Genomic DNA, 12,030 nt, shown 5'->3' with positions numbered 1-12,030 from the left:
GTTCTGGCCTCTTTTTTCTGAAAAATCTTGTCCTCTGACTGTATACAAAAGCTTAGAAGGCTCAACTTCAAATTCATGTATCCCTTTTTCAAGACAAAACATTTCACCATGGCACTTTCAACAATGAAAGTTTAAGACATTACGGTTACAGGTTTCTGTCACACTTCCTCTTAGAAATCGTCATGCCTGTAGCAAAGACAGCTGAGAAAGATGCATGTTCCCATTTCAGCAGTTCAAGTTCCAGGCTAGTACCTCTTCTTAAAGCCCTGTTGTAGATGTGTTTGCAAATTTATAGGCATGTGTACATTTCCTTGTTCCATCTTGGCTGTGCAATCGAAACATGTAGCAGAGAGATCAGGAAAACCACTGGGAATGGCGGAACTCTAAACCACCGCCCCTCAATCTGTTGAGGAATACCTTCAATGCAGGTAGCTCGGTGTGTGGCTGCAGTGCAGCTGCAGATTGAGCTCTGGGGGGCAGGAGCCCCAGAGGAGCAAGAGGCTGTGAACTGGTGGCAACCCTTTGCACAACAATGGAGGCAAAGGGCCTGTGGCTTTGGCCACGTGATCGGGACACTCAGAGACATGGCAGGAGCCAAGGACTCACCTGGAACACTTCAGACTATAGTGTGCATAGAATGGGAGGGTAAAAAAGCCCAGGGCTTCCTTTATTCAGGATCCCTCCTCCCTCCAAGGCACCAACCTCAGCTCTGATTCTGTTGCTGCACTGTGATTTTATTATTTTAAGGATCCAGATATTGGAGACTCTGCTATGGGAAGCTTGGGGTCAAACCAGTAAGGAAACGTGGTCTGAATGTGAGAGTGTGGGGAGGGCAGGGAGTCAAGGGGATCACCCATCGGTTGCTGGAGCCGCGAGTGTGAAGCAGCTTCAGTCCCAGCTTTGGTGGTGTGAGTGTGACTGCCAGAGTGGTTTCTGGACAGTCACACAGGAAAGTTTCCTTAGCCAATCCACCAAGCACACCTGACAAGACTCTTACAACGGCTGTGTCTCAGATACTGTTTCACAACATATGTGCACAGAGAAACCTATTGCCCAGCCTTGCCCATATATGACAGACATTAGTTTTATCTATATTAGCTTAATTTCCAAGAAAACAAATAAAGTTATGTTTTTCACACCTTCAGTTCAGGAAGAATGTGACCTTTCTTTGCCTCAACAGAGAAAGAACATGATTCTCCACTACCAGCTTAGTAGGTGACTGGTACTTCTGCTGGGAAGTCTACACATGCTCTTCCATGGGCACAGCCATGGGTCTCTCTCCTAGACCTGACACATGCCTCCTGGCACAGACCACCGGCTGCTCACTTCTGCCTTTGGCTGTTCAAAGAACACAATGTTCTAGCTCATGTCAAAGCAGGCCGTGTGTTTTTCTCCCCCTTGCCAGAGGCAGAAATGGAGGGTGGATGGGGAAATTGTTGTTTTGACCTGAAGCTTATCCAGGATAACCCATGTGCTTCAGTTTCACCTAAAAGCAGAGCCAACAGGCACCCTTAGGTTTCTTGGCACTCTTGAACCTCAATGCGCATTATCAAACTACTCCAAACCTCTTGGGCTTTGGTCAGGCACAGCCCTAGCCCAGAGGCGGGACATGAGGTGTGATAAGGGACGAGCAGCGAGCATTGCAGGTCACTGATAAAGCCGCCTGGCGGATTGCAGGCGGGCTTTCGAAGGTGTCACAGAGGCTGCAGGGCCACGTAGCCTGCAGCTCCTGTGGCGGGAAGCTGCGAGAGGGAAGGGAGGAAGGAAGGAGGGGGGGTTGGGCCGGCTGCTCCCGGCACCGCCCTTCGGTGCTCCACAGCGCCCCCTAGCGGCAGCGGCCGCAGCGCGCCCCGGCGCTTAATGCGTCTACCCTTGCACGGCTGCGCGCCAAGGGGCGGGGCCACTGCTCATTTAAATATCACGGAGGCTTATTTGCATGCCACCAAGATGGCCGGCCCTGCGATTGGCCGGTTCCGGAGCAGCGCCCCACTGCCGGCCCCTGTGCCCACGGGGGGGCGGGGCAAACTGAGGGAGGGGAGGAGACACGGGGTTCATTTGCATAGCGGCCCGGCGTGTGCGACTGGGGGAGGCGGTGTTTGTGCCCGGGGCGCGTTGCGAGTTTGAATCCACAGCGGCGGCGGCAGCAGCAGCGGCGGCGGCGGCGGCTGCTCGGGCGGGAGCTGCCGCGGACGCGAGGGCGCAGGTACGGCGGGGCGCGCTCGGGGCGCGGGGGCCGGGCGGGCAGGGCACGGCACGGCACAGCGGCGGCCGTGCTCGCTGCTCCGCGCGGCGGCGGCGGCTGCAGCGGCGGCGGCTGCAGCGGCTGCAGCAACAGCGCGCATGCGCCGGAAAGCTGCAGCGCTGTACACGCGCATGCATGGGAGCACGTGACCCGGCTCCAGTGCAGCGGCGGTGGCGCGCGTGCGCGTCCCCGTTGCTTTCGCGCGTTGGCGGCGGCGGCGGCGGCGCGGGCACAGGTGGGTCTGACGGGGGCGCGTACCGGGAGCAGCGGGCACCCGCATGGGCGCGCCCCGCCTCACGCGGCCTGGGCGAGGCGAGGCGAGGTGAGGGCGCGTGTTTGGGTGGGACAGGGGCGCGTCGGGCGCTTCGAGAGCGTTTCCTCCCTCCCTGCCGGAAATGGCCTGGCCTGGCCTGTCTGGTTGGTGCTGGGCGCCGCCGGGAAGGGCCTCACCGGCGCGGCGGGCGTGGGACATCGCAGCGCATGGACTGTGGACGCAACGTGGGGAAAGTATTGGTGGTGTTTTTACACTGGCAGACACCAGGGCACAAATTTTGTACTTTATGGATGTGCTTGTTCCTTGGAAACCAAACAGTTTCTATATGGGAACAGAGAAGGTCGAGTTGTGCTTACTCGTGTGGTGTCACCAGTAAACAAGGCCCAAGCGGCTCCTCGAGGTGTCATGGCCGCCCACATCAAAACATGGCGAAAGAGTTTAAGCCATGTGCTAAGTAAAAAAGGTACATTCGAACCTCTTCTCATCCTTAAGGTTAAATATTTTTAAAATCCAAACTTCTCCCAGTTAAGTGCTTTTTTCTTTAATTCTGAGGCCTGGTGTCGCTCTGCCCTGGAGTAGTTTTTTCTTCTAGCAAATCCGTCTTTCTGGATTTTGCAGTCGTTGGGAGATATTCAGTGGAATTGCTGATAGTAAGATATTTTATTACTTAACGGTAATCTTGAAATCATTCTAAGTAGCGTCACATGACTAGGTAGACTTAGCAGAAAAGTTGGATGGAAACGTTGATGGAAAAGTACCTGCTTAAAATAAAGGGGTGAACAGCTCTGCAATTCTAGGAAGCAGTCAGTGAGCTTAAAAATACAGGCTTCAGTCACATAAAAACATCACTTACACCTCTAGATATTTGCTATGCTAACCAGTGGAAGTAAGAGCATGTTAATGGGTATGTTTGCTTAATATTCCAAACTATACAAAAAATGCAGCATTATTATAACTAGGTTTATTAGAACTAATTTCTGCAAGATGAGAGTATTTTACAAGCATACTATTTGTCTCTCTTTTGCAAATTAAAATACATGCTTGCGCTTGTTACAATTCATAATACTTATGTTCGTATTTTTAAAAGCAGAAGAGTGAAGAATGTTCGTAATCTCTGCTTAAATGTGGAATGAATAATTTAAATATGAAATCCGTACACACTCATCAGCTATCAATATAAAAAATAAGTGGTGTTCTAATTAGGTGCTGGTTTTTGCAGTCCTACAGGAAGGTATGAAGAAGAGTGTTGTTGCAGATACTAAGAATTTCTTGGAAGAGAAGAAACCAAACACAAAAACCACTGCTGTTTGATACGTGATCTTGGGTAGGTAATTTTTCAGTTTCAGATCTATAAAATGGGGCTAATGATTCTTGTCAGGCCAATTGTAAAATATATTTGTTAGCAATTTTATGAGGATTTATGCATTTTATGAATTGTGGTAACTGCACCCACTAGTTATTTTTGACATATAGCAATTATTATTTTATATGCTCCAGAACTACCAAGTTAAATTTTTATGTATGTATAATCGAGGGAGCATTATATTAACAATTTTGGATTCTTGTTACATTTTTAGTTTGGAGAACTTAGTATATTTCTTGAAGTAAACCGTATTTTTATCAGCTGCAACCTTTCTACCAACTGTAGCAGTGCTGAGCTGATGCTTTCTGTGATAATATGGAACAGTGTTGTATTTTGTTCTATGAAGTAATTTACTGAAAGTGCTTTGGATGTTGTGTAGACTTAAAACTAATCACAGTACCGTTCATTTGTAAAATGATTGAACAATAATTATATGCATCAATTTAAATTGTTATTTTGATGACTTTTTTGTGAAACCATTTATCTTCTACCCCATTTGAGGTCTGTTTTCGAGGAGATGCTGATTCTAACAGATACATCTTTTTTTGCCACGTTTCCTAAGCTGTAGCTTGTCTTATTGTACTCATTTCAAAAACTTACAAAACCAACATTAACTATAGCATGTGAATTTCTCTATAAAAGCTCCTTTGGTAATCCCTCCTGTGGGGACGTAAAACACATAAGCATATGCTTTCCTACCATCATGGAAGGTGATTTTTCCAGCCAAGCAAGAGCCTGAACACCTTAATGAAAGTTATTAGTTAATAAAGCTTAAATACTGATTTTACTGAATTCGGTGCAAACAAAAATGTTTTGCATGTTCAGTGAATTCTAAAGTACTGATTTGCTGTTAGTAACTCGATTTTCATTTTCCTTCTATTTGCGTGTGTTTTTTGTTACTAACTAGAAATATTTTCACCATGAAATGGATTTGACTAAACCCAAATACTGTATTTTGTTTTCAAAGTAAGGTAAAAAAAAAATCATTTCTTACTATTTAGATGTTTTAACGATGTAAGTATTCATTAGGTTTATTTCAGTTTAATTGTCAGAATACAGAAATACGTGTGGCAAAAATGTGAAGTTCATTTATGGGATATAAGCAGTAAGGCCAAAACATTCTTTAAACCAGTATGTTCTTACTCAATAGTTTGCATGTTAGTGCTTTTCTTCTTTCGTATTTATTCTACTCCTGATGGGGTTTTTTTGTATTATGGGTTAGTTCCATCTTTACGTGATGAATTTTAATTTGCGAGTTATGGCAATGACACCTGTTCATTGCAGTTTTCATAAGAGGTAATAAATGAAGAAAATAAGTTGTAAGTTACAAAACTGTTAAGATATTTGAGTATGGGAAGCTGGGATTTTTTTTCCCCTCCTTGATGTTTTTTATTTAATGCTGCTCTTAAATGCAATGAAATCTAACGTTATTTTTGCAGAACATCACTCATTGGTCTCCTTGGTTTTCTCTAGTTCCTGACATTACTCTGAGGAATTGACCTATTCACATAAAATAAGTGGGAGTTTGTAAACTGGTCAGCATAAATGCTGTTTTCATGATGTATATTTGAAGTCCTGGTGTTTCAGTTCTACTCACTGTGCTATGTGTTTTGCATGAAGAAGTTTTTCTAGTTCCACTGTGCTGTAAGAAGCTGTTTATCAAGCAGCAGTGACTTAACCAAATACAGGATGGGAGTAAGTTAGGGCTGTTGTGTGTCAAGTTCTTTTTTTTGTTGGTTTTTTTTTTGTTTGTTTGTTTGTTTTGACAGTTCATTAAAAGAAAGTTAAAGTAATTTCTATAATCATATTTTTCTTGTCAAGTCAGCTGTAGATTGTTTTAATCAGTGAATATGGTTTAGATATGAATTGTGTAATACCTAATTTCAAAGTTTCTCTACTTTGGCCTTGGTTTAGATACTGAAGCCTACTGGATGATGCCAAGGAAAGTAACTTAAAATATTTTGAATGCTTGGGTTAGGAGGATCTGGAACATAGTTTGTGTCTACTTTTGACTTCTGGTTATCCTGTTGAGAGAATAATTTCACATGGCATTGTGAGAATCTTAGTTTTTATTAGCCTGAAAAGCTTTTGTGTATTATTGGTGGCATTTTTAGATGTTTTTCATTTTTCATTCATGTTCAGCTTTTTCTAATTTTTTTTGTATTTTTATAGTAATGGTAGTCAAATTCTTGATTTCATATGTACAGCGTGTAAGTTTTGAGAGTATTTAACTGAAGTACAGTATCAGTCTACATATTAGACTAGGAGAGTGTCATTGATTGTAGATACAAAGTACTGATATTCATTATCTAAATACTGGATTTTCAGAATGCGTTATTATTTTTTTACTGTGGTGAACAATGGAAGCGTGATTCAGAAAGGAGAGTCTGTTTTGTTAGTGTGGAGAGTTGGTTTTGTTGTTTTTTTTTTTGTCTTAAACTGCATATTCTGGTTTTAATGAATACTCTAGTTCTTAGCTCTGCTCTTCCTTGACTGTTTTTTTGGAAATATATGTAGGCCAAAAAGCATACCAAAGTTGAAAGTAGATTTCTCAGTTGCATGTGACTTTTACATAGTTTTGTATTTCATGGTTTCATCTTGTGTTGTATTATATAACGTTAAAAAAGCCAAAATGCTGTAGGTGCACAATAAATCATAATCATAGAATGATTTGGGTTGCAAGGGACCTTAAAATTCATCTGCTCCCAGCTGCCCCGCAATGTGCAGGGAGACCTTTCACTAGACCTGGTTGCTCAGAGCCCCATCCAGCCTGACCTCAAAAACTTAACATAGGTGAAGCATTCCCAATTTAATCGCCTCACAGTACAGTGCCTCACCGCTCTCACACAAAAGGATTTCTTTCTTAATATCTAATCTAAACCTACTGGTTTTCAGTTTGAATCCATTACTTTTTATTCTATAACTACATGACCTTGTAAAAAGTTTCTTTCCAGCTCTTTTTTTTCCTTTTACAAGCACTGGAAGGTCCCTTAAGGTATCTACAGAGCCTTTCCTTTTCCATACTGAACAACCCCAGTTCTGTCAGCATTTTTTCTTGGGAGAGGTGATCCATCTCTCTAATCATCTTGGTTGCCCAGCTTTGCACTGAGTGGTTCATGTCCTTCTTGTGGTGAGGACTCCAGAGCAGTGCAGGTGGGGTTTCAGCAGAGCAGAGGGGCAGCATTCCTTTCCTCACTGTGCTGGCCATGCTGCTCTGGATGCAGTCCAGGATAGAATTGGCGTTCTGGGCTGCAAGTGCACATTGCTGGGTCATGTCCAGCCCTGATCCACCTGCACCCCCCCAAGACCTTCTCAGCAAGGCTGTTCACCAGCTGTTTATCAGCCCCAGCCTGTACCAATACCAGAGGCTGTGCTTACATGCAGCTTCACCTTTGCATGCAGGCATAAGTTTCAGGCTTGCATAAAACTTCAAAAAATTTGTGTGGATAAGGTTATTAAAATGACACTTAAAAATTCTGCTAGGAGAATTTTTAAGTATCCAACAAGGTTATTTTTCTGGCTAAGAAGAAAAATTGCAATTTCAAATTGTGCAACAGCCCTAAAATTTTTAAAAGAAACCTGTTCATCTTTAGCACAGTAGTCCAGTTTTATGTGAATATTGATTGATGATTGTTCTTAGTAGTTCTTGGAAAAGTTGTTCGTTTTCAGTAAATATAAAGCATAGTCAGCATCAAATGTGATTATTAATAATTAATGATTATTATAGTTAATACCTGCAAATCTTGTGAAAAAATTTGCTGGAGTGAGGAGAAGCTACCAGTGTTGGTAGTGAGGGAGGTTTGAAATTATATGGTGTTTTGGGGGGATAACTTGCTGTCAGTCAGTACATAGGCCAGTTTCCACTGTTCACTTGCTTGGTGTAGTAAGGCACCAGTGATAACCTGAGTGAAAAACAGCAAGACAGTATTTGCAATCTGTAAGAAACGTGGATTCCCTAGTTCCATTGCTCACTCCTTATCTTGCTTAGCACTGCTGGTGTATATTTTTTTAATTCCCTGTATATTCAACAGCAAGTCTGCCCTCCCTTTTCCATCCTTCCCCCCATCTTTCAGGGTTTTTTTCTGAAAGTAAAGACTCCCTTGCAGGTGTAGCTGAGAGCATGGTACTAACTATACCATGCTAAATAACTGCCTGATCTTCAGTTGTAGGTCAGTTTGCATCCCATTGTAGTGGAAGAATTCACAACATTGTGTAAATGTATATATGTTGTATAAATGCCTTTTATGTTTCTCTGGGAAAACTTTTGTTTTGGAAAGTAAACTATGCCTTTTGTTATATTTTGAGCTATGCTTGTTACAAATAATTTAAGAACTATATGTAGGAATTACTAGCACTTACTTCTTTCATGAACCAACATCAAATCATTTGAGAATTTAGGGAATTAGGTGGCTGGGTGCAAAGTACTTTTTTAAAATGTGTTTTCAGAAATATTTAGCTCAACTAATAGAGGTACTTTTGTTGTGGGTAACATGAATTTTTGTAATACAGGAAAAATCTTCTCCTTTTTCTAGGTATGGTTTCTGAAAATGCTTTCAAGTAAACTCCCATAGTCAATGCACAGATTTCATTAAATATATGGCTATGGATATGGGAGACAAACACACAGATTATTTTAACAACTGTCACTTTGTGTTGTCTCAAGTATTATCTTCAATTTCATGGTAGTGTCAAAAAATGCTATGGTAAAAAAACCCCGAACAATTTCCTGAACAAAAACTCATTCCTTCTTCTCTCCTCCGTCAAAAGAAAAACGCCAACCAAACAATCCAAAAGCTGCCATCTTACTTCTAGCTTTGCTTCCAATGTGCTGCACTTTCCATAAGGTCTTTTTTAAAAGAAGTTGCATTCAAGTTTTTTTTTTCTTTCAGAAATGCATTAAACACATTAATATAAATGCTTGCTGACTTCAGTCAGTGTGCTGAAAATTTCCCTCTTTGGTCCTACCATCAAGAAGCTTGGAATAATGAAGTGTCCTTAAATGTTGTGCAGACTTTTGCTTTTCTGAACTTCTGTGCTGTTTGTCTCGTGATTATGAGCTTTTTCTTTCCCCCAGCAGTTTAGTTAGTGTTTATATGTGATGTCCCAAGTGAGAGCCAAGATGTTTCTTGAAATCAGTGTACTGGCCTGTGTGAAAATAGGAATAAAAAGGGATTTCAGTAGATAGTATTTAGAGACGACAGTTGAATTGTGTACAAATAGTAGTTTCTCCTTGATTTCATCAACGTAAGAACTGTTTTTTCTACTTAATGTTAACTAACATATAAAACCTCACACAACAAAACAAAAAAGATCAATAATGGAAGAGAGTAAATTGGAAAAGTGGATAGGATGTGGTTTGGACACAGGGACTTGTGGATGAGACATAGCTAAGTGATTTCTACGCATCTAATTTGAGCAAAAGAAAGTATTCATGCTTCGGTTGTTCTCTCCTGCACTTGTTATGTTTAAATGCTTAAAATCTTGTCTGAATGGACAGAAATTTCTGCCTGCCCTTGATCCTTCAGGAAGGAGCCCTGGTATGAACTGTGGCTCTATGTAATGGTATTTAAGAGGTGTGTGCAAAGGTGATATTATTTACACAGGGTAATAGCTAGAGAAACAACAGGATGCCATTCTCTTGCGGTTCTTGTTTGATGTCCATGAGAAATTGGAAAAATGGAAGTCTTGCTTTAATTTATGGCTTCCGTAATTGAACTTACTGAGATGATATTGGAATGTTTTGGCATGTTATCAAAAGAGGCCAGGATTAAAGGTTGTTTGGTGTTCTTATTGTAACATGTTAAACTTAACTTCCATTCTCTAGTCTTACAAAAGTGCTTTATTTTCTTGGGATTTTGACTAGAGAGGCTGTATAAATGCCATGCTAGGTAGCAATGAAAAAACTGTAGTCTCGTGCTAGTACAGAATTACACATTAGTGTGGGTGCAGTCTAACATTTCCAGGGCTAATAAACCAGTTTCAGAGGACTTATTCCATTCATAAGTGTATGTTTATTTAAACAACAGGTTTTATTTTAAACACACTTTTGTGTGTTAATGGAAGTCTATTGAACTAAACATTGAAGTTAATTAATGCATGTGATTTCTTTACTATTCAGAAAGATATTTTGCGTCCATGTGTCTGTATTAATGTATTACGGCCTCTGCATGTTCCTGAAGCTTTCTGACAAAGCAAGACATTTGTAGCAACAGGACTGTGACACGGATTCTGTTTTCTGTGGCTCAGGGAAAGCATTCTGTGAAATTTTTTTGCAAACTTGTTGGTTTTGCCTGTTCAAACCTATTTAAATCATTGTCATCCATATGTCAAGCTCCAAGACTCAGCGTTACATAAAACGCAGTGTTGTACAAGTGCAACTTTTGGATTCTGGGTTAGAATGTCCCTATGTTCTTGATGATATTCTTGAAATTGTGAAACTTGAAATCAGAATTCGCATTTTGATGTACAGATTTTGTAGACATACTGAACACAGAATTCTATTAAAAACATTGCCACTGGGGAAATCAAAGTATATGTATATTTGTTACACAAATGGAATATTTAAGTTTAAATTTTGGAATCTTACAAGTTATTGTAAATTTCCACAAGCTAATGGTGTGGTATATATGGTGCTCAGAGTAAGCAACATGGGGTATATAATTAGATAATACAAAATTTTATCTTTTGATTTGGTTGTAGACCTGATTTTTACTTTAATACAAGGTGTTAGTGAAGGAAAGCTTCATTGTAATGGATTGTTTCAAAGTAGCTGTAATGAATTTGTTCTCCAATGTTCACGAGCGTTTTTTGAGAAATACATTTTTTGAACTTCAAGTATATTTTCATTTAGTTTTTTAAATCTGTACCGTACTATCCGTGGAGCTGTCTCATACGTGGCATGTGCCCTTTCTTGTACTGCAGATCATGGTAATACAAGGTCAAAAAGAAAAGCCAGATAGTGTGTTTCACCATTTTTTTAAGTTAGAAATCCTGGCTGTAGTGCTGATGAGTGCATCAGACAACTACTGCTGGCATGATTAATCAATCCTGAAATAACTAGCTACAGCTAGCAACAGACATGCACAGTTACATAAGTCTAGACCTTTTCATAATTGGAGCGGTTGGAGGGCATGTTGTTCTACTTTTTAGGGGGGAGTGGCTTACTATGTTGGGCTAATTTTGGATCACAAAGATTACTTTTTGTTCAAAGGCTAGGTGTAGTTCAACTCTGATTTTCTTTGGAATTGCCCCATGGACTCTTGCTAGTATTTTGTTGTGAAGTAGATAAATTTGGATTATGCAGAAGTGAGGCAGATGTAGAGGAGCTCCCTCCAGAACTGATCCAGTGTTGCCTCTATGAGAGTGCGTGATTGGTTATTATTTATAATATTATTATAATTAATATTATTATTTTCATTACCATAAACAGATAGTAAAGTGAAACCTGTATTGGATTTAATTTTCTGGTAAACGTGTGTCTTAGGTTAACAACCCCATTGTCCCCACCATAGGTTCTCAAACCAGTTCTTCAGGAACTGCTCTGTTACGAGATTCCATCAAAATTCCTTAAGTGATTCCAGATACAGCCCTTCTTTGAAAAACCTAGACAACAAGCTGTGTTGCAGTCATAAGGACTTAGATACTTGGTTTCTCTAAGCATTGAAATTCTGGAATGTTCTTGGGGTTTTTGCTAGTTTTCTTATAAAATGGACATCCTTTTTTCCTCCCCAAGTAAAACTTTTATTTGGCAACTAATGTTATAGAATATTTTGAAGTAGATGAAGCAGTACAAAGCTGTAGATTAACTTCTTAAATTGGTTGTTTTGGTTTTTATTTATTTTTTTTTTTTTTAAGAAGCATTGAAGTGAGCCTGCTCTTGAAAACTGTTCCCTAATGTTTGTCAGCTCTGTGTGTGATCCGGCTCGGTATCCGTGACTGTTAATATGTGACATGAATTCATGAATTCTGAACTGCCTTGCAGTTGTGAGTGATTTGAAGCATGTGACACAAATCCTGGATCACCGGCCTAGAAGGGCTGCCTCTTGTTCATTTTTGGTTTATTTTGATTTTCCCTTCACCAGTGGTGCTAAGGAAGCTGCAGTGCTGCAGCTGTGCATTAACCACTTCCTGCCTGTCAAAGAAACCACTCCT

General features: G+C 40.8%; 1 protein-coding gene across 6 annotated transcripts in view; it reads left to right on the top strand.

The window, feature by feature from the left end:
- Nucleotides 1-2,073: 2,073 nt before the first annotated feature.
- The window catches only part of ATF7IP (activating transcription factor 7 interacting protein), an 82,121-nt gene continuing 72,164 nt past the window's right edge, over nt 2,074-12,030 (top strand). For 5 of the 6 annotated variants that reach the window (XM_058023686.1, XM_058023685.1, XM_058023684.1 and 2 more), the window contains exons 1-2: nt 2,074-2,203; nt 3,736-3,840. The gene's annotated coding sequence lies outside the window, so the exon portion shown is untranslated. Of the gene's footprint in view, nt 2,204-2,407; nt 2,478-3,735; nt 3,841-12,030 lie in introns of those variants that run through there. The other variant, XM_058023680.1, reaches the window with a different exon arrangement.

Source organism: Melospiza georgiana, chromosome 4 (assembly GCF_028018845.1).
Source record: "Melospiza georgiana isolate bMelGeo1 chromosome 4, bMelGeo1.pri, whole genome shotgun sequence".
Taxonomy (NCBI): domain Eukaryota; kingdom Metazoa; phylum Chordata; class Aves; order Passeriformes; family Passerellidae; genus Melospiza; species Melospiza georgiana.
This window is presented reverse-complemented; position numbering and strand designations above follow the sequence as displayed.